The sequence below is a fragment of the Nothoprocta perdicaria genome, unplaced genomic scaffold, assembly GCF_003342845.1.
Source record: "Nothoprocta perdicaria isolate Ctin4 unplaced genomic scaffold, notPer1 scaffold_94, whole genome shotgun sequence".
Lineage (NCBI taxonomy): Eukaryota > Metazoa > Chordata > Aves > Tinamiformes > Tinamidae > Nothoprocta > Nothoprocta perdicaria.
Genome location: NW_020456243.1, coordinates 2,174,441 through 2,201,365, shown reverse-complemented (window position 1 = coordinate 2,201,365; position 26,925 = coordinate 2,174,441). Strand labels below are relative to the sequence as shown.

Here is a 26,925-nt window from a genome sequence, read left to right as displayed (position 1 = left end):
CACAGGCTGGGGTCCAGTGCTCTGCCCTGTCTCCTGAAGGTTGTAGGAAGACCAGCTTAGGGTGATGAGGGAGTGAGTGCCCTACTTGTTCAGGAGGGCGCTGCTTTGAAGTCTGTGGGAAATTCCTGCTTGTCCAAAGCCCAGATTTGGATGCTTTTTCCAGCAGAGGCAGGCAGTTGGACACCCCATTATTTTCCAGTTCTGCTGGGGTTTCCAGGTGGTGGATGCCATTTCAGGGAACACATCTCACCTGAGAGGCACACTGCACTGATTGGTACCATCCAGTTATGAAGGTCCCAGCTGCTTTGCTTTGTAGATGATGCAAAATGCTCTGCAGACAGTGAATGCAGGTGGAGGCAACTTCATTCCAGCCACAGCATTTTGCATGTTTTGGGGTYAGGCCCAAGCTACGTTGAGTTGATRCAGAGGCTACCATCCATACCATATATAAGCTCAGTAAAGTAAGGGGCATTTCCAACCTCCCACTGCATAATAATTAAAGGTAATGCCAGACTATTAGGGAAGATTAAACACAATTACTTTTATTATGTTGCTTTTAATGGGCTTCGTATCAACGATATCAAAATAAATTTAATACTACCTCAGGTCTTTTGTCCCTGTGTTCTTTTCAGAGCTCTTTCGTTCTCCCTTTCTTGCTTTAGCCTGTTCAGAGTAGGCAGCTTTGCACGTCCGTTCCCGAGCTGGGCTGCTCCTGCTCCCTGCTCCCTTCTCGCGTCGCGTCGCGGATGCGCTGCTGCATTACCGGGATCTGTCTGAGATTACGGCTGACACCGCTCATTCCGTTAATCCCTTTCTTGACTTCCTTTGGAATCAAATCTTAGATTCTTCATAAAGGAAGGCTTTCAGCTTTTCCTTTCTGCGCTCCGTGTTCTAATCCTCCATCCTCCTCCAAGGAGGGAGCCTTTTTTGTRTTACCCTTAGCAAAATGGGAAGTTTCTCTGTGTTTGCAGGGTGCAGAATCGCAGAATCACCTAGGCTGGAGGCGTCTGTGCAGAGCTAGTGCCCTGTCTCMTGAGACCTTGCAGAACAAGAAATCATTGACTATGGCTGTCTTAAAGCAATGGTAAATTTGTGGACATTGGTTTCCGTTCCTTCCTCTCTCTTTAGAACTGCTTGAACAAGTGCTACGTCCACAAACAGTTACATGGTTCAGCCCAATATATCTATAACTAATATTAATATTGATTTTTAAAAAGGTGAAAAGATCTTTTTTTCCTCTCAGCTCTCAATATTACTTTAATGTATGGGTCTTATGATTATAATATGCTCACTATTAAAAATCAGGCTTCTTCTGGGTATATTAAAAGCTTAATTTTATGCTTTGGGATGGCTCATTTTTTCCTAGACACTGTATTTGCCGTGGTTTGAGCCCTGGGCTAGTCCCTAGCAAATCAAAGGAACATAAGTGTTGCTGTTACCTGTTTTACCGCAGCGCGACTGGAAGTGCACTAGGCATTTTACAACGTTAGACAAAGTTGCTGCCTCGAGGAATGTGCAACAACAACAACAATAGTAATAAAAATAAAATAAAATAAAATAAAATAAAATAAAATAAAATAAAATAAAATAAAATAAAATAAAATAAAATAAAAATAAAATAAAATATCAGAGAGGAAAGGATGTAAATCATCGAGTCCATCCATTTGCCAGGGCACATTTATTCCTCCGAGCAGATTTTCAATTAACTCCTGTGCTGCAGCCAGCAGTGACACGAGCTCTTATTTTGTCTTTGAGTCAGTCACCTAACCTCAGTGTTTTTCTTTATTTTTTTATATATATATATGTATACATGCATATATATAATAATATATATAATATATATACACACAAGTATGTGTGTGTGTAAATATTTACTTACCTCATGTGATTGTGCTGGGAATGAATCCTCAGCAGACTGTTAGCAGATAAAATGGGCTCTGAAAGTGCAAGGTATTGATTTTTTCAGGCATGTCTGCATGAATAGACACCCATTCACAGTCTTCACGGTCATATATTTGCACGTAGAGGAAAAGAGAGTAGAGCATCATTTCTGAAATGATGGGATGGAGAGGAATATGAAGTATTTTTGAACAAAGCAGCTATTGTTTAGTGGCCAGACTGCTGATTATACAGATAAAATAAGAGACTTGAACTYGGCCAAGATGCTTCTTGCTCGCTCTCTGAATACAGTTCAGTTTGCTGATGTCTCTGATATGAAGAGACTCCTTGAAAATTGTACTGACAATTCCAACATTGCACATGAATGCCATATTTCTGTAAGCAGCACATTTAATATAAAATACATGTGAATCTGCACGATGGCATCGTCATTCCTCTTTCATAGAAAGAGTCTTCAAAAGCATTTCCAGTGACTTGCCGGGACCATTGCATCCTCACTTAATCAGTGTACCATCCGTTTTAACCTGAGCTTCCACCTTTGCTTTAACAGGACAACGAAGCAGAACCTCTGTGCTATTCAGAACTATATTTTGTGCTCAGCTTGGCTGTGTAACCAATTTTTCTACCTTTTCTGTCAGTCTATCTTCTTTACCTATAACTTTCCAGGCACAAGGGCTTATTAGAATGGGTCAAGAAACCAGCTACCTTTTGCATATATTATACTACTCCACTTCCCACTGAATTCCAAGTTCTGTAATTAGTATTGTTAATTCCCARCTAGACAAATACTATTCATAGAATTATAAATTGATGGCAGAAATATAATTGAGATCATTGAGTGGAACTGCACACTGAATCACAGCCCTGTGAGGCACATGCACACATGCACATGCTAGGTGTACATGTCATCTCTGCCAAATGTTGCTGTGATAGCAGCAGTGAAGACCCCTGTGTTACAACTGCGTGTGGTCCAAGACTGAGCTCCCTCAGGGAAAATGAGATTTTTGAGTTACGGGTTCTCAGACATGGAGCCCCTGAGAAGTGTGTTCATGTGGGGTTAAGAGTGTGGAGGAGGGAGCTGTCAGGAGGAATGTGAAGCTCTCATGTTGGGCCAGCTGAGGTGGAGGGTTGAGGAGTTGATTTGTTTTCGTTTTCTTTTAGGTGCTACTGCTTTGTAGTCAGTCAAGCAATTTGTGTTTAGCTTCCATTTAACAGTCAACGGTGCTATGTATGCCAGTGATTTTGGACAATATTGGAATCAGCACTTTCCCCCCCTTTTTCCAGCTTTCTATGAATACTCTTCTCTTGTCACCTTAGGATAGCCAATTTAGTAAGTTGGATGGTGTATCTACACATTACTGTACAGAATCTCTTTCTGTAATGGAAGTTCTTTGCTTCGAGGCGATGACTGTATCTGTAATCTACTATCAAGGTAATATTTGGTCCTGCCATACTTAGCAGCACACAAACAAAGATCACAGAGTAATTTTCTGTCTGAGAGAATAGGTTTGACCCATGCTGCATGTGMGCAGTTTGAAAAAAAATACTGGGGAATTGGGAATAAGAAGAGAAGGGAAGTGTAAAGACAGGTGTGTTTGCATAAGCCACCGTGATGTCTGTAACCACAGACTGTCGATTCCTCTTTGTCTTCCAGCACGGAGCAGTTGCATCAGCACCGAATAAATCTCTGAGGCCTCATCAGCTTGGAATACAGCTGAATTTGTTTTGTTCAAGAATTGAGGTTAACAGTGAATTTACGTTATTTTTCCTCTTCTCTTTGTCTCTCCAATCTCTGTCATAATTACACTAATACAAACAAAAATTACTTGTTTTTGTGAAATCATTCTCCCTTTTCTTTTCTCCTTGCTTTTAGTTTCAGGGGGAGTGTTTTCTTCTCCCTGAAAACACTTGCACAACTTCTCTGAAGTTAGTACAGTTGCCAGTTCTTGCCAGTTAAGTATGTGACCTTATCTGTATAATTGTACAGATCGGTTTGCCATATGTCTAGATGCACAGAGCTTAATTTAACATGAGACATATATGTGTAAAAATAAAGCAGTATCTAGGGGTTAAATAYTGGAAGACCCCCTAATTGCATCTTTCATGTAATATACACCATTCAGCAGAGCTCTGAGCGCTTTGACGTTAAATAAAAAATAATCTCCATAAAAAAGAGTTTAGACCTATAGCCGTGCTTTCAGATTTATCATCTTTTGGCTTTTGCAATGCTTATACATACTCACCTATTGTACAGACGTGGTTCTGTATTCCCTTGGGAGTTAAGCCTTTCAAGCTGTACAATAAGATAGAGAAGCACTGTTTTTTTTKKKTTTTTTTTTTTCTATTTTTTTTACAAATAGGGAACTTATTAAAAAAATAAAAAGAGAGAGACTAGGTATTGAACTTACACTAGCAGTAAAGATTTGATTTTAATTTGCCTTCAAAGCCATAGTTCCTGCCCATGTATGTTATGTGTAGCCCAGCCTGTCCCTGCTGAACCTTGACTAGAAGGCTGACTCTGTGACACCTGCAACTCGGCTCTGTCATTCCCAGCTGTGTGTGCTGGGAGGTGCAAGTCTTGAACACAGCAAGCTCAAGGAGCTCATATTTCCTGTCCTATTTCCCATCCTATTCCCTGTGACCTCATAATTCTCTCTTTGAATCCAAAGGCAAGACTAGTAAGGATTCCAGTTCCATAGGGGCAATGAGAAGTGAAAGGCTCTAATGAAGCCTCCAAGGCATGTGTGGACAAAGCTGACTCATGTTTCTCACGTGGAAAAAAATAACCCTCTCTCAGCCAAGCCACTGCATGTACAGACCTATTCAGCTTGTCCTATCTTGCCATGGAACAAGGAGACTAACCCAGATCTCTGAAGTCTCAAGCTTCCCCATGATAATTCATGCCACCCATCCAGGTTTCTTGATAGCATGTTTGCTGTTACTTTCCATGCAAGACTATCTTTGCTAACTTCATTGTATGAATATGAGCTGATGTCATTGTCTGCTTCAGTTTTGTTGACTTTTAAGAGAAATTCTTCTTGAGAGAAGTTTTTTTGTCAGATAATTTACATGCAAGGAATTTATGCTGCAGTAATTTATTTGTATGGTAATTAACAAGTAGCTTTTCAGAACTTGAAGGGACTTGGTTTGGGAACTGCATATTTCCTCAACTTTAACTTAACAATAGCAGGTTAACAGCAGTGCAGCAGTGCACAATCTTTATTTTATTTCTTTTTTAATGCAGCCACGTACCTGTAAGATTAATACTTAAGGAGTGCTCTTCTTTGCAAGTGAATGTTCTGGCTATAATTAATTTTGCTTCCCTTCACCATACGCTTGTATTTCCTGACCTTCTTTTGAATCGCAGACGCTATGTAATAAAATGTGCAGTGTTTTTTTTTCTAAAGGTTGCTTACAGAGAGGCACAGGTGCTTCAGTTGAACGGTGTGGTTTATGCCACCTGAGAATTCAGCCATCTTATGCTTAATACGATATTATGAGACGATGTTGTCATTGCTCAAAGGTGTTCAGGTTATTTATGTGAGGACAGAGCTTGTATTTTTAATCTCTGAGGACATTTTTTATGCCTGTCACTTATATTATTCACTGATCCTTTGGGAGAAAAAGCTGGGGACAGAAATTTTTCTCTTTTTCATTTTTATTCTATATAACTGTGGCAATTCTTGCAATGGAACCAGAGAGCATATTAGAAATGACACTAGCAATAATGGTACTTAAATTGTAACTATATTTAATTTTTTGTAGCTAGATTTAATTTATTGAGTAGGTATGAATTAGATTGATAACAAGAACAAACACGCACAGGTTTATGCAAAAAAAGGTACAAGAATGAAAAAACGTTAGATAGAATTAACAGCTTAGAGGTACCAGATAATATAGATCAGCTTAGTCTATAATTTCTTTTGGGATTTCTCTTTTTTTTTTCATTTCTCTCATTCTTTTTTTTTTTCTTGTAATACTTAATGTAATCCGAACTAATTAAGACAGTGCTATTGGTTAAAGGGGTGTGGGGGGGGGAACAACAAAAAAGCCTTCAGGCAAATACATGACCAAAATGTGCTGTGAAGTAGTCTACAAGGGCAAAATGCAATTTGGGCTTGATGTGGCACACATGACCTGGATATCTGTGCATGGAAACCCCTCTGACTGAATTTGGGTTGTTCGAGAAGGAGAGCCTGTAGTGATTTTACTACCATCTTGTTGATTTAGATCCTTTCTATCTGACTTCTGCACTGCTTCTATGATCCCAAGGTTGATGCGAGAGGACCTGAAGAGCATTTCATTTGAAGTGTGCAGGAAAGGATTGCTCTTCCACCTCCAAAACCATTTTTTACTTTCTGCTTGGAGTCATTATGCAGATGAGGGATGAAAGCATGGAGAAAACGATCTGTATTTTGTTGAACTGACTGTACCAAGACAGGTGCACCAAACAGAAAACATTTATATTAAAAACTGTTTCACAGACATCTTAGCTGTGAGTGGACTTGGCTGCCGTCACCATCAGTACTCATACTTACCTCTGACAGTGTTTCTCAGTAAATAAATACAACCTCTTACCTCAGGATACCTTAATTTCTCCTCAGTGAGTGCTAAGAAAAAATACATCTATATGTATTTTTTCTTTATTCAGTAATTAATTATATATTAAAAATAATTCTTAATAAAGAAAAAATCAATTAAAAAAAAAAAAAAAAAACAAAAAGTAAAACCTATGCTGCCTTCTGGGTAAGCCACAAATATGCCTTATTTTTTGCCTTGCTTTGCAGTATGGTAGCACCTTTTTGCAGCTCGAGCCGCGTGCCAGCACCCTGCTGTGCTTGGCCGCCTCAGCGCGGAGCAGGAAAGATGGTCACTGCAACAGAAAGTTTGCAGTATGAGGCAGGGATGAGACAACAGATGGGAAAAAGCAGATGGGGGTGTAGAGGGAAAAACACGGCCCTTCTGATGAGCACCACGTTCTTCCCATGCTGTCTTAGCGCGAGCAAAAGTTGAGCCCATGCTTTTAGAATGTGGGTGCTGGCGTGCTGTGGAGGCCACCAGGGTCCATGGCCGCTCTGTGGGACACGCTGTGGGACGTCCAGGGATGCAGCCGGGCAGAGGCTGTTTTCTGGCACACAGAAGGAGCCATGTTGTTTGGCTGACGGCTGTGTAGCGGTGTGGTGCTGAGCTATGGAGGCCGGGTGCCCTGGTGCCACCATTTTGTTTAGGTGGCACTGTCCTGGTGCCACCATTTTGTGGGCCTGGTGCTGCTCTGGTGCCGCCATTTTGCGTGTGTTGCAGCATCCCCAGTGCTGCCATTTGCAGTGCAAGGGGAGAGCGAGTGTTGGCGATCAGCACTGGCCAACTCAATTGAACAGGCGTCTTAATCCCTGACATTTATTAAGTTATATAGCAGTATAGCTTGCAACGGCAAGCATACTGCCTCTCATTCTCCCTCCATCACCAAATACTTACATGGAGCATTCTCAAACAGTGAGAAAATACTCGAAGGAATTAAGTAGCAATGTATATGACTATAATACAGTTTTTCTTTTGGACCATCCTGTGGGTACAAAGCCACATGTGAACCAAGGGTAAACAAAGACTCTCTGGGGCAGCAGGTGGAGGGAAGTTGCTGGATGCTCAGAGCAGTGGGCCTGGGCATTCCCTTAGCTGAAGCTCAGGCTGCATTTTAAAGCTAGCTGCACTGACAGGTGTCATGGCTTAAAGAGCTGTTACCTTCTGATGACAAATCTAGGTGATTCAGCCTAACTCAGGTGCAATAAATTCTGTGACAAAATCCACCCTATATCCATCTCTGAAGATTCAGCATGAGTTCTGCCCCTATTGCAGCTTATATAATCTTAAATAATCTTCACTTCTTCATCTTGTAGCAGACTGTTTGCTGCTTAGGTTCCCTGAAGGGAAGACTGCAAATATCTAGTGTAGAACATCCCAGAAAAAGGAAAAAAAAAAAAATTAAAACCTGTGTTTTTAAACTGGGTCTCACACCTACGTGCTTGAAATTATGCTCTGAAAAGTGTGTGTAGGCAGCTGTGTTGGAAGTGGCCTGATTTTTCATTGCTGCTGAGCATACAGCTCCTAAGGCATTCATTAAGAGATGAAGTCCCTCAGCATTGACAAAAATTCAGGTAATTTCTGATTTAGAAATTTAAGCGTACACTAATTCTGCTGCCTTTGGATAAGAGTGTCCCCACACCAAAAGGAAGCTGCATGTTAAAAACCCTTTAGGAATTTTATCTTACAAAAGGTTTGGAAATGTAACTTTGAAGCCCAGAAATGTTCAGCCTTGCTCCCTGTGCTGGAGGAGGGGAGCAGATGCAAGCCCCGAGCCATCCTAAACGAGCCACCATGCTGAGCTAGGTTGTTTTCTCTGGCTACTTGAAAGCTTTAGGTTTTGGCTCGCATCTCACATTGCTTTGCTGCATGATTACCTCAACATAGCTGCAGCTCTTCGGTCCTGTGGTTTAAATGATGCTCCCAAAGTGGTTTGGTGCTTGTACATCAGTATGCCTAAGGTGTATGTGTTTTCTTGTTCTCTTCCTCTTGCCCTCTATTCCTCTCAGCTCCTCGTTTCTTTGCTGCCTCCTGACTAAGTTAGCAGTGGATGCCTACATCCCTATGTATATAGGGATCTTGCTCCCTCTCATATATATCCAAATATATATGTGTATATATGTACACATACATGCATATTCAGTTTTTATGTGCCTTTTGTGCCTTTTTTTGCACAAATTGCCAAAACAACTTTTTTGTTTGTTTGTTTTTGAAATTACAGGACTTGTTGACAAAAAGACTTAAAATGTTTTATTTTTCATTTAAAACAATGTATTTCATTCCTCCTCCTCTCTTGCTGGCTGCTGTTCTTCCCTTCCTCTAGCATTTTARCTCTACAGTTTTGCAGTGCAGCTTCAGAGAGAGTTTCTGTCTAGAGCCAGGCATTAAGATTCCTATCTTGGTAACTTAATTTCCCATTAATAGCTCTGTGTGTATGTATGTAAACACGTGTAGCAGAGTGAAATTCCCAATTACTCTTCTCTTTGCGTAGGCAATAGGATTTACTTTTAAATGAAGAAGTTAGACATTTAGAGACATATTCTCTCTTTTTGAACGTGCCTGGATCTTGGGTCAAACCATCTGCTTAAATGGATCACATCATTACAGGAACACTGTAGTTCTTGATCATCTTTTAAAAATTTGTTGTGAAAAGCTAAAGAAATTTAAACTATTTATTTATTTTGTCAAGACAAATTTAACAGGTGATGCCAACAGAGCTTGTATGTGACTATGTGAGGACCGGCATCTTTCATCTAGCAGATAAGAGGTATAAAAATGGTTGGAAGATGAAGTTAGAGCAATTCAGACCAGAAATAACCAGAAATAACAATTTTTCTAAAGTGAGGGTGGGGTCGCTAAGGGTAGTGTTAGCTGGATGTGGTATAAAAGTGCTACTGTAAAGTAGTGGCCTGGCTGCAAACCTGGAGAGGTGAAATTCAGCCCCTCTTACGCGGGAGACGAAACAGAGGATCTCACCTGGGTTGAGAGCAGGTTAGACATTTGAATGTGTAACAAATGCTCTGCTTTCCTTCCCACATGCACTCTGTGGAAGGAGCAGTGCTACCTGAGCTCACACGTCAGCTCTGTGCCTGCAAACCGGGCCTAATGGCTCTGCTCTGCCTGCCTCCCTGCACCAAGAGCAGGCAACGTCCAGTAGCTCCATAACAGATAGGTGCTATGGCCCGGCCTCCTTTTGCATGGAAACCTGTTCAGGGAAGGCCACGGCTCTTCTGTGAATGGCTAGCATATATTCAAATACACATTTGTGTGTTCAGCCTTTTCCATGAGTGGCATTACTTTTCAAGCTTATAAATAAATTAATAAAAAATAAAGGGTGATGTCCGCATGTTGTTGTACAGCTGCCTCTACTGCTTCTGTGGGGCCAGAATTAAGAGAGTGCTAAAAGGAATTTGCCTCATAAGGGATGTGGTGGTTTTGCTCCAACACAGCGGTGGAAACATTTGCAAACCACACTCTTCTGAAATCRCTCTTTAAGCGATAGCAGAGGGTAATGCAGCTTTTCAAACTCTTCTTGTTGCAAATTTTTGGATTAAAAAGTTTCCTATCTGCTACAGAACAGCAATAAGCACATTCAGTGAGGTGTAGGATAAGAATGACTTGTTCCATTTCTGGGGGCAAGTAATATTTTATCATCTTGCAGCCTCCTTGCAATTTTGTATGCTGAGAGAAATTAATTTGACTGTTTACAATATTTAATTTTCAATAATTATTCAAGCATGTATAACTACAGACATTTACAGTATGTAGTAAACAGATGGATTAGCAATTGTGCATGTAATTAGAAATTACACTTAAAATACAAAAGTGCATTTGCATATTCAGTTGCCTTTAAAAATTAACAACAAAAAAGTATAAATGTAACGAAGTGGCTTAAAAATGTTTTGTAGAAATAGACTGCAACTAGGAACCCTAAGGAAGTGACCTTCTTAAGTGTATCTTGGACACGAAATATTCACTCAATTGCACTTGCAAATTGCGTATATGTTTTTTTAAAGACAAGACAGAATTGTTCAAGCTCAGTGACAACTTCTGCACTGATGGGATGTCAGAGTCCCTGCGGAATTACTTTTCCCTGCCTCGAAACAGGAGCATCTCCCTGCCCCGTTGGCCTCCTCACTGTCCTTGGTCGTGGGCTGCCGTCCCTGCCTCCTCTAAACAGCTGCTTTACTCATGACACTAGAAAAATGATTTTATTAAGACAAGATAAATCTTTCTCAGAAATCATGGAACTGTCAGGATGTGAATGTACCATAAATGAGTAACAGCCTGATCTTATTACTTTAGAGTTATCCTTTGCCCACCTTGAGTTTTGTTACAATCTTTCATTCTGTCTGGTCAGAATTGATTTACAGTATAGGTGGCACAGGATAAAAGCATAAAAAATGCCTGTAGCTTATTTTTAGAAGTGGCTTTTGAGTAGTCACTCCAGATGCTTTTGAAAAAAATATATTTTCCCAGTTTTCCATGTGGAAATATAATGTAGCCTCTTTGTGTGTGTGTGTGTGTGAAATGTAGTTTCATAAAACCCCACCTTTTTTATCTCACAGATGCTTTAAAAAGGTGGCAGTAATTCTGCTGTAGCACTGACAGTGAATTAGGTCTGTCCTGCTCCCAGTGAAGTCAATGGGATTTCTGCCATTGCTGCAGATGGGTGTGGGACTGAACCCTCRGTGCGTGTCTGAGTGTGAAAGGAGAAAGCAAATTTAGCTGGGTTCATATGAGAATATTAGATAAAAAATTCTCATCTAAGATAACTTTTGGAGCTAATTTCTATGGCCTTCTGGCATATTATGTAAATTAGGTCATAAGTGTGGAATATTCCTTTCTCCCATCTCCATCTCTTCTCCCTTTAAAGGAATTGTAGTGTAACAGAAAAAAAATGCCAATTTTTGAATTCCCAGCACTCAAAAATTCAATTCATTKTATTATTTTCATTATTTTAATTCTAGGAAAGAATAAATGAATTGAAGATGTTACCATTTTTCCTGATAGTGGGAATCTCATTATTTTGGTAATAGTATTATATTAAAATTTCTTAATACTCTTGTGCTATTGCAATACTGTTCTATTTATTTATTTGCTAATAGGTATCACTTTTTTCTAGACTTTCTGGCATAGCCGATGAAAACTCTGTTTTTTCCTGCATGTAATATTTGTGTTTTAGAGATGGAAGCAGAAATTTGTAGTGTGGCAGGATAGTGAATGAGAAGATTCATAATCATAAGGCCAAAGGTGGTATTACGTTTCCTAGTCTAACTCCTAGTAGTTCAAATTGCAGAAAATCACCTAATTACTCTTATACTGAGACCAATAACTGGTTTTTGACTAAAGCCTGTATTTTGATTTAAAGGCTACAGGACCTTATTTAGAGACACTTGATCTCCTTCATTCTTTGAAATGTCTATTTTTTATATGAAATTGTTATTTTTATATGAATTTGACTGCCTTTTCTTTCCAGTCATTGGTTTTGGTGGTGTCTTGCTCCGCTAGAATAAAGAGCCCTTTACTCCTTAGCAATTTGTCCCTGTGCAGGTGCTTATGTGGATTAATCCAATTATTAATTAATTACACACAGTATAGTTCTTAAATGCAGAGAGCTGAGAAAGCGCCACCGGTTTAATTAGTGCCAGGTTTTAATTGACTTCCACGTAGGAAAACAGCCTGTTCTRCCTCCTTTAAGCAGTGGTCACAGTCCAACAGTGACCTCCACAGTCTGTCCTCTCTAAGCCGAAGCGTCCAGGAAAGAGCAGGGTCGGATGCAAATGTTGGGGTGCAGAGCAGCTCAAGGACCCCCCTGACGTTGGCAGGAGCAGCTGCCATCCCAGCAGATAAACGTGCCATGTTGTCGTTCCTGTAAATTATTGCTTGTGGCTCCGACTTCCACAGTAAGCTGACAGCTGTTTAGTTCCTTTTCCGTGTAGCTAGGAAGCACGTGAATATGGCTAAGCCGTTTTTCATCCCTGTGGATATCCCTCCCTGCTGAAGGACAAATTAGGCATTTTTATGGCTGGAGGTGAAGGGTTTGGGGCTTCCTTTTTCTGAACATTAGGGGCAAAGACTCACCGTCCCTGATGCTTCTTTTACTGTCAAAAGCAGGGAGATTGGTATTCCATCTAAGCACCAAGCCACAATTTTGGGGATGGAGAACATGGAAGTTAGATATCTGAACTGCGCAGTGTGTTTAAAGAATTTTACAGCGTTTCTGAAATGTCTTGTACAAGAAACTTAAAATAAAAACTGTTAGGAACTCCATTTTCTTCCCGTTTGTTACCMCCAGTCTCAGGTCTGCACGCAGTGCAAGCCCAGCAGATGGGCGGGTTATCGTTCACAGTCCAGGAGTGATGTTTTGATTTACAAAAAGGGACTGGTCCGGTCTAATCTGCCTCCTTAATCCTGCAGTCGTGTGTGTAGCCATCGAGCTCCCATATCAGTGTCAAGGCTGGGGGCCCTTTCTCCGTCGTAGCGGGCTCTCATATTTGCTTACAGAATGGTCTTCACTTCATTACCCTCAAGTGAAAGGCCATTACCGGCATACAGCAAGTGCAGTAAATCAGCCTGAGCTGTGCGTTTTAAGATAGGGCTTTATTAGTTCAGGCTTGGCCTTGGGTGACACGGGAATGGAGGGGAAGAGTCGCCAATTTGAGCTGAGCGTCTCTGAACTCCAGCTAAAGATGTTGCCACCTCRAGATGTTGCCTCTTGCTGCCTCTAGCGCCTTGCTCAGTTGCCTCAGTTGCCTCTAGCTCAGTTGTATGCAGATATTAACRGTTTCTCATTAACGTGAAGTGGGGCGTAATTAAGAGCTGGATCCTCGTCTTAGCTCTGCCATAAGGCCCTTGCCTCATTTGGAAATGTCTCTTGGGGCAACTTCCTCTGCGAAGAGGTCAAGATTTTATCGTCGCCAGCTGACTTGGTGCCAGCTGCACAGGGCTGATAGCCAGGGACGTAAAGAAGTGGTGCCTCCACTTCCAAAAAGATACTGCCACTGCTTAAGAGAATTGGAATATCTGAGACACAAAAAGAAAATACATTTTTTGTTGTTTTCATTTGCCTTCTGTCTTCGCATAGACTGAACAGATTTTCCAACTTTGGCTGCACAAATACAGTTTTTTTTTCTGGGGTTTGTTTTCATTTTGTTTCTTGTAAATGAAAGCTGAGAGTCTCTTGTAATTGCAAGAGTCTCAAGACCTGGAACTTCAGTTAAAATACAGAGCACGAAGGAAGCAGCGCTCAGTCTTGGGGAGGAGCAGTACTGCCCGTGCGCCCGCRCAGGACGAGGTCCAGAGCGGTCACTGGTGTGGCTGGTCCTGGCACTGATGCTCGGTGGAGCAGCCGCAGCCGCGCTACAGCCCCTTCCTCACGATGGGACCCTCTGAGTTACACAGAATCACAGGATGGTTGAGGTTGGAAGGGACCTCTAGAGACCATCTAGTCCAACCCCCCTGCTCCAGCAGGGACACCCAGAGCAYGGGGCACAGGGTGGCAGCCAGGCGGGTTTGGAAGATCTCCAGAGAAGGAGACTCCACAACCTCCCTGGGCAGCCTGTTCCGGGGCTCTGTCACTCTCACAGGAAGGAAGTTCTTCACATGGAGATGAAACTACCTGAATCATTTAATTACTGCTCCTAATGTGCTTTGAGAGCGTGGGCTGAGGAACAGGGCAAGTATCGTGCCAGTTTAACAGTACTGTTTGGAAGGACCCCATGTGCTGCCGCGCTGCACTTCACTGAAACGCAGCCCGTGATCAGCGTGAATCCCGCTCCGCAGCAGTGCCCAGGGCAGCCCCTCCACGTGGCGGGAGGAGCTCAGTTCAGGGCAGCAGGGGCCATCCAGCCCAGCTCTGTCTGCTGCAGGGCTCTGCCCTGGCCCTTGCTGCTCCCACTGGTCTTCGGCTTTCACCGAGTTCTTCATCTGCCTTTAGGTCTTGCTGGTGCCGGGCAGGGTGGCTTGCTGTGCAGGACCAGGACTGYCCTTTTCCTCCCTTCCCTGGTGGGGCTTGTTTTTGTATTGGTCCATGACCCTATTTGGGCCAACCCTATAACTGACTGTAGTTTGGGGATCTTTGTGRTCTTCTAGAGATATATCTTTATTATATGTTTATTCTTGCTAATGATCACTTCCTTCGACCTGGTGTATTCACAGGCAGAGCCAAAAGCAACAACCAAAGCTGCAGCTTTTAAAGTCAGAAGACACTGTTCTGATTTCATAGAGCTGCTCAGGGAAAACTCAGCTCCTCATTTCGGGCAGGGCACCTCCTCAGCCCTGTGTGTGCCCAGTGCCCTTGGCTTCCCCATCTCCTCCAGCCTGCCCAGGGCCCAAAGCTCATTGCCATTCATGGAAACTTTAGTAGATGTCACAGAACTGCTCAGTGTCTGAAGAAGAGCAAATTTCAAAATATGCTGCAAATGGAATGACCTTTTTCCATCCAGATCTATGACCTTTTCTATACTGTACAAAGTTTCAACCTATTGTACTTTTGTTGTACCTTTTTTTTTCCATCTTCTTTGAATAAAGCAGGTCAGGTCATTAAAAGACACCATTTGCTACTTAAATTGGTACCTGATATGATATAGTGTACGTACTGTGCTGTATATTAAATTGCATTATATTCTGCTGTATTCAGATTTTTACATGATCCTTTAATGCCATAGGCTCAAAATACCTTTCAAAAATGCATTAACCGATCCATTTAGCATCTCCAGGAAGATACAGGCTTGTTCTGAATAATAAATAATACTAATATACTCTTCAATACCCAGGTCATTATTGAGCTCATTAAAAAAAAAAAAAAAAAATGTAGCCTAAAAAACCCTTCAGGAAGCCTCTGTAATCAACATACAGAGAGCAACTCCTCCAGAGGGCAGTTCTTCCCATCAGTTGGAGTGGGATGAATGGCACTTGGGGCCCTTTGAAGCTCCCAGACAACAAGCTCGGGATAGGTCCCTTAACATGTATTCACTATGGACATAGGAGAACATGTTACTGGAGCATCAGGAGAGGACCAGGAAGGAGAGGAAGATGAAGGGGGTGGAAATTGTCACAATTAAAATAGTCATTCTCCTCCTGCATAGCCCTTGTACGCCCAGGTTACCTATTACATGTTTGTGTTTTGGAGAGCGTCTCCTTTCCCTTGACTTTCTAGTTCTGGCTCAGCAGCACTGAAAGTAAAGGCAGGTGTCATTTGTTGTTTTCTTATTCTTCTTCTGTCTTTCTTCTTATTATTATCATTATTAGTTTATGCATTAAGCCAGTMTTTGTGTTTTGCTTGCAATGGATCTGAAACAATTAGTTTTGGTCTATGTTTGGGGCCTCTGAGGGTTGTCATTATCTATGTGATGCAAATGACAAAGCTGGTCAAAAATTAATGCAAGTGTTCTCTATACTTGGTCTCTGATAAATAGGAAATGACAAGAGGCTTTGAGACTTGGCTTTGCAGATTGATTCCTGGCTGTACACATATATATATACATATGTAATACATAGGTGTATCATATGATACACATAAATGCTGCTTAATGATACGTTCCAAAGAGGAAGGAAGGATGAGGAGGGATGTACCTGAAAATACCAGCCAGCTACATGGCAGAATCTCGTTTTTTGACTGATTAGCATCTAGTAGGAATTAAACATCTTTAACCTTTCCAACCTCCCATGCGCTGGTGCATTAATGAAAATGTAGAATGCATTTTTCTGAAGAGATTACACAGAAAAAAAAGATGTTGGGTGAGAGTTACCAAGCTTTAATTTATATAGCAAAGCTGGTTATTACTTGAACAGTCTTTCAAAAGACAGTGTCCAGAAAAAGACTGTTCTTCTGCCACTATTTAATAACTGGATTTCAAAGCTGAGAGGAAAGAGATGCCGGACGACATCAATATTTGTTGTTTTCCTTTTCCTTTTGTTTTCCTTCCTTCTCTTGCATGATAAAGAGATTCTAATGTCATAGAGAAAGTATAATTTAATCAGAAAAAAAAATACTTTTGTCTTAATACTGTTAAGAAAGTTAGTGTCTTTTTTTTCAACTAGACAAGTAATTTTATGTTTGTAGAGGCACTGGCAAATTAGAATTGAATTGCACGATTCTGACCCATTTTTCCTTGTTCTCAGTAACAAAATCCGTTGCCATGTGGSCTGGAAAGCAATCTGCAGTGACTAATCAACTGCAAACATGCACCACACAGGTACTGAGGCACATGAAATTGCCAGTCATTTTTTAAATCAAGGACTCAAGACTTCGTCACAGACAGATGCTCACTAGCTACTCACGAGCCATGAAGGGGGRACCCACTGTAGGCCCTGCAGTGCGTGAGCCCAGATTGCAGAGCCCAGGCTGATCAGTTGAAGCTTCTTCTTTAAAGCTGAATGAAAAGAGCTCCACGTTTTGTGTGTTACAATGACCTGAGAAGAGGCCGTGCTCTTTTCCTGGGCTGCCCGTGGTCGGTGTGTTCTGCCTCTGCTGCAGCTGCTGACGTACAAATGGACTGGGTGGGTTTCTCCAGAAATCAGTGCTGCGACATCTCCCGTAGATCATGGCATCCTCTGGCGTCTGCAGTTTGGAAGTGGTTCCCACATGGAAGGGAGCGAGCAGGTGTCRAGCTGGGGTGGAGTGACCGCATGCAGCAAAGTGAGGTGGTAGAGTCCTCCTAACCACCTRTCTGTGCATGGCCATGAAACCCTTTGGCTTGTACAGCAGATTAACGCTAGCCTGTGCCCCCGGCATCTCCCCAACAGTGACTTGTATATAYAAGGAGGATCCCCAGGCCAGTCCAAAGAGACATCAAATCTCAGCACAATCCTGCTTCGCATTTGGCTTGAATTTACCCTCGGATTGTCAGAATTACTCTCACAATGTTCTTTGAAATCTAAAGCAAAATACTGCATCTCGTATTTATTTTTTTAAATTCTGGGCTGTCGCCACATGAGTCCATTATCATAGTTTCTGTTACCCYATACAGAGTGTGTGTCAAAGTCGATAAGATTTCAAAACTTGTTATGCTGGTAAAATTCAGCCCGACCAGTCTTTCCTGATACATCAATAAGGGTAGTACGGCAGGATCTGACTGCAAAAGCCTGCGTAATTGTAGGCATAAGGTGTGGACTGAAGTCCAAACTCTGCCCAAGTTCCTGCTGCCCTGGCTTCTGGCCCAAGTTCCTGGCAGCCCTGGAAGATGTGGTGGAAGAGGAAGGAAGCTCTTTTTAGTCTGAATTAGAACACACAAACAGTGTTGTGACACTTGCTTCTAGTATCCCACTGCTGTGAACTACTAGTGGATATAGTGCAGGAGAAGCAGATCCAGTTAGTGATGGGGAAGAGCCTGAAGAAAGGGCATAGGGAATAGCTGCTGAACCTTTTCTGACTTATTTTTGCTTATTTTTGTTAATAATTCTCATCATGGTTAGAGCAGCCCCATGGTTTCTGAACTCTGCAGGTTGACAGTGCTTCTAGCAGAGTGATTTTGCTCCTTGCAGTTCTCTCCTGCTCTGCCTTTGCATGCCGAGAGCAGCCTCTCATGCTATTAAAACCCAAAATGAATGTCAAGAACCTGAGTCCCAGTATCATACTTCTGTTGATCAAAATTACTTCCATGCTTATAAAGAACCACGAACAGAGCATCCTAGTGCTCTCAGCAGCTTTCCTCAGCTCCATCGTAGCTTGTTAGGAGGTGGRTTAATGACGAGCAAAACAGCTCTGCATAGTACTTTGATCGAGATATAAAGAGACACTAAAACACAGGAAAGGGAACTCTAGGAGTTATTGGCCATTTTTTAATGCTGTCAAGTGCCATAGTACAAATCACGTACAGTAAGAGCTTTTTCTCCTGAATAGCCCCTGGATATAATTGGTGAAGATGTCTCCCAAGGCAAGTCTAATAAAAGGGCAAACTTCTCATTTTCCCTGTGTTGACATTGACCAAAACATCCCGAAGTCCTTGCAGAAGAGCAGCAGTCTGATTAATGTCGTGGTGACAGGTTGAAGGAGGGTTCGCAGAGGGCGATCCGGCTGTCACTCCATCATTATGACACCTTGTCATGCACACACRTGCCACAAAGAGCACACCAACTGTTTTTGTTCCACGTTATGTTAGTCTGAGGTTGTTCTCCACTCAGACATCTAGAAATAAAAATCCACTAACTTACTTTTACTATCCTACATAAAAGGTATATACTGTCAGTATCAGTCACTGCAGAAGGAACAACAAATGGGAGCTCAAGCCATTTCCCTCATTTATTATGTGTAACTGAAAGAAAACTGGATCTGAGGGATCTTTTCATTAAAAATCTTTTCTTTATGGATTGTCTTCCATCATCCAACATTTAGTTTAGTGTTTGGTAACTTGGAATTAGTTCTGGATGAGAGAAAATAAGACTTTCCATCTTTAAAACGCATTGATTTTGTGATACCCAGCAGAAAAGTCAGTGATACCACAACATTTACATTGCTTCTGCTATGTTCTTTTCAATATATCCTATAACTGTATGACTGCCTTTTTTTTTTTTTTTTTGAGAAAATACATTCTATCACTCATTTCTATAACAGAGAGAACTGCATTGGGGGCATTTGCACTGAGACTGGAGATATGGATATAGATGAGAGTCACTGAATAAACTGCAGCCTAAATAGCAGCTGTATTTTATATCATATGCTTATATATATAGCACTTGAAATTGCCTTTTCTGAGAAGCAGCTTTGTAGATCGCATTGTTCCGCAGAACCTGAGAAGAGTCTTTTGAGTTAGTCTCTTATGTGGAGGAAGGGGGACAGTTTCCTCTATTCCTTGACTTACACATTTAAGATACATGACACTATCTTGTCCTATTTTTTTTTTTTCCTATTTACTTTAAGAGTCTGAAATTTGACTTTAATTAACTACTAGAAGGAAGCAGCTGAAAGACACAGCATATATTGCAGTTGTCAGGCTTTTCCRCACAGGCTGTTCAAGGAGAGGCTCTTCACTATGAAAGGAACATGTAAACCTAAGCCCCAGCTATGCCCGAGGCTTTCAGCAATATTCCCCAGGCACCAGCACACAGAAAGTACCAGCAATTTCTCATGTGAAAGTACAAATATCTGTTATTCTCAACCCAAGCATATGTGAGGAGAAAGGAGAGGAGGATCCAATAAGAACAGTCAAGAACAGTCAGATGGACCATGTAGGGTCTGTCGCTGTAGATAGATGAGTGTTTTTTGGGTTTTTTTTTTTTTTTTTAAGTAATGTGTTTGGAGTGAGAAGCTAGTTTGCATGGATAATGGTTTCTTAGGCAGGGACACTGTTAGGAAAGTAGGGCATTTTGAGCATATGAAAGAGAAAGGTATGTTGAGCTTCATTAGGGATTCCAGGCACTTCTCAGAACAAGACAAGATAGACGGTATATTTTGCATGTTAAGTCGCTTCAGTCGTTCCCTATGTGTTTTGCACATGGGCTGAAACATTTCTTTTTTTAATTCTTTAAACAACTCTGTTTCTCTATGCAAGACAGTAACATCTTTGAGATCGTATTGTAACGAGAGTTGAATGATGTGATTTTGTAGATCTGGTTTAGATTCTGATTTAGGAAAAGTCTTTTCACTGATAGTAAAGTCTTTTCACTGATAGTTCTTTCTCTGCTAGGATTATTAGATTTCAGCATCAAAATTTGCTAATTCATTTTCTGTGAAAGAAAATTTCAGCCAGCAGCTTTGTTGGTAGTTTTCCCTGCTGTGGTATGTAGTAATGTAGAACCTTTTCTGCTTTTCTATCAGAAGGACCAAGTATTGCCATACTTTACATTACAAATRCATTTTCTATTCAATTGATAACGCAGAGTTCTATAGACGATGCAGAGGGAGATGTTCAGTACCTCAAAACAAACAGAACTTCAACGATGTTACCTTTGTTGAAGCTCAGAACATGCCACCCTGAGCAGCTTTTTAGCTGTCAGAACTCACACCTTGCATTTTATCCAGAACTGACGACGCTTGAAGATGAAAGAAGTTAGACAGTGACATAATATGCTGAAAGGAGAGACAATATTCCAACCTAAATGATGCCTTCCTTGTGTTTTGTGTTCTGCAATCCCCCAGAACATTAGATCCATTACAATTTAAAAAGTCAACTAGTCCCACTCCAAAATAAGTGGCAGCAATTACCACTGTCTTTCAGAAGGAGTGTAATTCTGCTATTCTATTATAATTAGTATTATTAGGTGTTTTACTGAGTGCAATGTGTTGTGTTTTTTGAAGAGTCCTTGCAGTGTAGGAAAAACAGACTGCTGTTTGTGCCTTCCGATTGTGCTAGTTCTGCACACACCTCGTTAACAGGTAAATAGGCAGACAGCTTCAAAAATACACATTTTGGGCTGAAACTCTGCAAATCTGCCTTATTTTATTTGATTGCTTTTTCTGTTGCGGTACTAGTACAGTGGCATAGATCCAGATTTGGAGCCGAATGTGTCCTTTATGGAACATCAGCCGGTTAAATCCCTTCATTGTGTTGTTGTTGTCATCCTCGCGGCAGTCATTTTCCCTGCAGCAGCTTAAGATGAGGCGTAGTTTGTATCTTCTCTTAGCAGTGATTTTAGAGTTGCATTGAATCCCTGCCCATTGCATAATCCAGTAAAACCCTTATGCATTCACAGCAAAGCCACTTAAAATTTCCGTCAGAAAGATAATGTGTGRCAGAGAGATGGCACACTTTTTTCATAATAAGTAGTTAATTCTCTTAGTGGTGGTAATTACATCCCATTTGCTGAGCAGTGCACATKAGGCAGGACTGTGTAGCCCTGTCTCGTGTCTCCCTGCCTGGATTGCTGCGTGTTCAGAGCAGGAGCACAACACGCTGAGCACGTGGAGCTCCAGTGCTCAGCAGGCAAAGGGAAGTATCGTGATTCCCTGGGTAGAATTAACAACATTTGCATTTTAAATGGCCGTAGTTTGGGGTGAGTAGCTGGGTGGAAGCTGCTGCTTGGGTGAGGCACTGCCTGAGCACAGCCCTTTCCTGTGCAAGAGGGGAGGACTGGCTAGAACATCTTGCCCATAGGCCTTACTCATAGGCCTTACTCATAGGCCACCAAACCTTGGCTTGAAGCTTTACCTCAACTTCTTGAGCTATCTCTGAACTGAGATACCTGCAGTTCAAGCAGGAAAAAAAAGTTGTGGAAGTCCTGTGGGCTACTTGGTAAAATGGTGTCACTCCAATGATCAGCATGATCCCAATGCATGTATAACYTATGAAATTGATATATTGATAACCAATACCGTGTGGATTTGTACAGCTTCTGGTAAGGTGGGTAATAAATTTCCTTCTTTTACAGATGTGTAGTAGAAGCTGGTGCGCTTGTCTATGTCTTCTGCAGAAGCACAGTCACAAAATGAACAGTGATATCTAAGATAACAAACAGGCTTCTGCACTGACCCTGTTGGTGTTTTCTTTTCAGTGTCTCCTGAAGTGATGCAGCAAAGTTTTTATAGAAATAGACCTTTCAAAATCATGATTTTTATGTTAGTTTGTCAGCAAACCTGGTGGGTTCATCCTTCCCAATGCTGGAAGCTTGCAGCGTGCCTCGTGTATTGGGAGAACTGCAAAACCTCTGTCCCTGCTCCCCAAACCTAACACAGGGTGGTGGCTACCTGAGTTTCARAGGAAGTCCTGCCTTCGTATGGGGGGATGTCACCAAATAAGTGCACAGAATCCATTTTTGTAGTCTAAGCAGTTAGTTTCCTTTTTCTTCATTTTTTTCTTCATTTTGGTGTTTTGTTCAGCTAAACTAGGCTTAGTTAGGAAAAAAGTTTGGAAAAAAAAAGGAAACTTCAAAACTTCAAAAGTATGAATTGAAATTCACAAATTCAAAAATCTTGAGAAAGGCAGTGATAAAGGACCAACAATTCACTGCCTAGCAGTAGTATTCCATGTATTTAATAAAAGAGTTAGATGTTATTGCATGTTTCATATGCTGGATCTATCATTGCACAGTAAGTAACACATAATTTTGAAATATGGMTTTTGTAATTGAATTTGAGCTGGCTTTCTGATGCAGCTTGATACAGAAGTAAAATAAAAAACAAAGTCACAGTAATCTTCTTGTAAATATGTAATTCACAATGATGGCATAACAAAATTTAAATCTGCTTAAAAATATGTACAGATATAACATAGGTTTCTGTTTAGAAAAATATATCCTATTATTTAGTGTGTAGTTACAGTTTAGTTACAATGTGGTTTGTTTCAATGGTCCAAACTGCCCTCTGCAAGTCACTTCAGGGTAATAAGTAAAGTCCCCCTGCAAAGCAGAATTAGAATTGCTTATGTAGAGGAATGCCTTCTGATTTAAGTCACGACGGAAATGGATGATTTAAGTCACTTCTGTTTAGATCATTTTGCCCTGTTTGGAGACTGGCAATTAAAGCCTGAAGACATTATTTCCTCGTTCAGAATGACAGAGCTGCCTCTAGGAAGCCGAAATTAAATTTCAGAGTTCTCACCTCTTTGCTAGTTACTCAAGGCCTTTTTTTCCGTCTACTTAAACAAAGTGCATTTATACTGCAAGTTATCTCATTACAGTTTCCTTTGACCTCTTTATCCACTCTATTTACTGTTTTGTTTTTATATTTTTCTGAAGTACCTTTTTGCATTAACCCTTTCTCAAACTAGCAATGCCTTTCTTAAAAACCCTTCCCAGTCCCCTGCAAAAGAAGGATATTGAGATGTAAATACTGGACCTCCTAGTTAATGAATGCCTCTTCTCCTTAGTTTGTTGAATTACTTCATTACTATGAAGCAATGGATGTCAAATGCTTTTAACACGATTCCAACACCGAAATCAGCACGAGTGTGGTTTAAGTCAGCACACTTACTTTCCTTTACATGTTCATGTCCCTTTACGTTGAGCATGGTGGTTCAAATCTAAGTCTTGCAACTGCACTGATGTGTTTGATTGCACCCATCTCACTTGTGATCCTCTCTCTGGCCCGTCTGTGTTACACTGCAGCAGCAGGTATGGTCTTATTTGGTTTTGCATGATAGAACTTTTGTGTTAGCTTTCAGATTTATTCATTCAAAGGAAGAATCTCAGGCAGCAGGATAATTCGTTTAGTCAGTGCAAAGGGAAGACACAGGAGATTTTGCTATATCTTGGAGGTTAATCTCCATCAAAGCGCTGCTGAAAATGCAATGAAATACTTAGTTTCACGAATATTGGTTGCCTGAAAGAACAAATCTGACTCTAAAAAGGTGAAAAATACAAAGATTTTGTTCAGTCAAGCATCTAAGGTTATTTTTATCTTTTTTGGAATGTTCCTAGTTCTTCTGCTAGGTGAATTTGGTGATGTAGAACACATGGGAATGAAAAAAGCACTTTCCTCTCTTTGTTTCAAACTAGTCCGAAAACAATAATATACTCTTAGAACTCAGGGCATTTAGAAAGTTAGAATCTGATCAGATACTCTAACCATGTAGGGCAGTTTCTTTTAGTTGGCTCCCGCCTATAGAATAGTAAATGGAATTTCCTAAAGGGAAGGGCATTTCTGGAAAAAGAGAAAACAAATACTTGCAGCTTTAAGAACCAGTGTTATGCTGCCAACATCCTTAAATTAACTAAGGGACTGACCTGCACTTTAAAGGCTTTTTACAYGAGTTTCCGAAGAGATTGACTCATTCCTCTTTGACTAAACAAATCGTGTGTCCCTTCATACGTCCTTAATAAAGAGAATCCTCAGTGGGACCATTCATGTTTCCATCAGCTTCTGCATCAAGAGCACTTGGTCGTGCAAGGAAGCATTTGGAAACGAATGCAATCTCACAGAAGGTGAGGGAAGAGCACAGAGCTCCTTTACACCTGCTCCCAAACAGGTTTCCTGATGCCCTTGTGTTGGACCATCATACTCCAGAGCACTCTGCTTCAGAGGAAACAAACAGAAATGAGAAAGTAATCACAGTTTATGGAACTTGGTTAAATGCATTTTTTTTTTTTCTAAGAAGTGTAATCAGGCATCTTTTGTCTCTGCAGTTTCTGTGTGCCCCTCCTCTCAGGAAATCTCCTGTTGCAGTGAAGAGATGCTGCAGATGAGGCATTTGGTTGAATGTCCAAAGAGCAGCCGGTGTGCTTCCCTCTTCACAAACTCTTCACACATCCCCACAAAGTGTGGGGATGGCCAGGAATCCCCTTGCTATGCCTAAGGGCAGCAGCAAACAGAGGGACTCGGTTCCTGCTGTCCTTCTTTCTGATGTGTCCGCAGGACGGAGAGAGGTTTCAGGTGCTACCTCCACAGTGACACTGGGAAGCTRTAAGAAAGTCAGACACTTCATCTGAGTTAATTCAGAATTAATAGAACATCAGTTAATCTGCAAATTCTTTATATATTTAAATTAGAAAGTTAAATTATCCTTCTCTTGCATTAGAAACAGGAAAAGTGTGTGGTCTTCTGCCACTTACTTGACTTTCATCTTTTTCTTTTCTCTTTCATCAAGCTATGTGAAAAATCATTACTTATATTCTTAGCAATGTTACTTCTTGTTTCTGGTTAAAATTACAGCAGGACCAAAGCCCATCTGTGTCAGAGACAGCATAGGCGCAAGTAGGAGTGAGAAAGACACCCCCTCAATATCTCGGGCCCTGCAAGAAAGCACTGTCTCCCATGCCCAGGGAGCCTCCAGCTACACCCAACTTTCACCTTCTTGCCAAGATGCTCATGGGCAATCTGTTCAAAGGCACAAACCAGCATTTCTAGTGCTGCACTGAGCCAATGGTTTCTGCTCAGTGTGAACAAGGGTTCATTTCTTAGAAAGTGCTTGTTTCCTGTAACTAATGCTTGTAGTTAGTAGTATCTTCATCAAGAGAGCTCTTAAGTTGAGTTTTTCCTATTTGACTTGGTGATAAAAATCCTGAAAACTACCAGGGACCTGAAAACTACCAGTTTCAGATGGTAAGTTATGTTCTTAAGACCATATTTACTGCCTGTCCTGGTGAGGTAGTAAAATGTGGGGGACAGATGATTCCTGTCTCTTCACTTTGCATGGAATACAAATGTCCACCCATGTTTTCGAGGTTTAGTTTCCTTTGCATTTTCTGCTTATAGTGAAATTATCAGACTGACAGTTCACACTTTGTATTTCTAATTTGAATTTACCAAAAGGTTAGAGTCCCTGATAGTCCCACTATTTCTTTTCATCTTAACTGAGAGTAACTCTTAGCTAAATCCCTTGAATCTCAGTGACTTGGTTTTCTAAATCCAGCTGTTAAACACCATGAGCCTTCCTTCTTCTTATGTTGGGGGAGTTGGTAGATTTGACAGAATATGGGTTAAAATAAGTACTTTGCTCTTAGTCTGTTTAAGATGTGTTCTGAATTCAGGCAGGGGTCATCATAGCAGAACTTTGCAGAGCTGTGTTCAGTAATTATTGTGATGTGAAGTAGAACCATTTCTGAAAAAGGAGAAATTTGTAATTATACTCGGTTATCTTGATAGACTAAAAATGCACTGGGTTTTCTGATATCCCCTTGGGGAGGGACAGAAGAGGATTCTGTGGTTTTTCTGAAGTTCAAGGGTTGTTTTCCTCCCCATGAACAAGTCTTCCACAGACCTCAGTAAGCAGCATCCAGCACTGGGCATTGCTGGAAATACAAAACTAGATTACTGTCAGTGAACCATTGTTCTTTCCAATACGACTGTTATTGTCTTAACAATGATATAGGGGAGACATTATCCAGCTAAGCAGGAAGCCAAAAAGAAATTAATGAAGGGCAAAATATGGAATAAATGAATTAACAATGTACCCACTTTGGAATGTAAGGCTCATAATTTCCTGTAAAAGTTATATATTCTCATTGCTTCTGGCCATGGATTTTTAGCAGTTCCTGCAGCTAGCTCCAGACAGAGTTCACAGAAAGCCATAGTTTGTGAAGAGGGAAGCAATCATGGATGAGATACTCTTATGTTTTTAATACTTTTAATTATTAGAAGATCTAAYCTTGGAGGATGGAATTTCTGTACAACTGAAATCTCATTCATTGTAGCTGTCATATTTCAGGGGCAGTGGTTAATATTCAAACGTAGAAGAATATTTGCCAGACATTTGCTTAGGTTCGCCCCACTCTTTTATCAAGAAGTGCTTTATTTTATCCTGTACCTAACCTCAGTACATCTCCATTTCTATCATGTTATTTAGTCCAAGCAAGAGAAAGCAGCCTGCTCAACAGCCAGACAGAGTTTGGTTCAGTTGGTGGAGAAGCTTGGGTGCCTCTATGGTTTTTGAGTGGTAAGGACCACATGGAATGATCTGTGTTATCCTTAAAGCGTCCATTGACCCTGCCCGTTACTTCTCTGCCGCACATGCGATAAGCTCTTAAATTGTGAAATGCCACAATAAAAGTGAATGTCCCCATGAGTAGTGTTCTCAAATTGTATATTGTTTTTTAAGTGCTRTGGAATATGCAGGATGAAAGACGACACGGCTA

At 41.0% G+C, this 26,925-nt stretch overlaps 1 protein-coding gene across 2 annotated transcripts in view; it reads left to right on the top strand.

Moving 5' to 3' along the window:
- Nucleotides 1-26,925, top strand: part of FAT3 (FAT atypical cadherin 3) — a 324,123-nt gene that overhangs the window by 114,487 nt on the left and 182,711 nt on the right. The window lies entirely within an intron of this gene.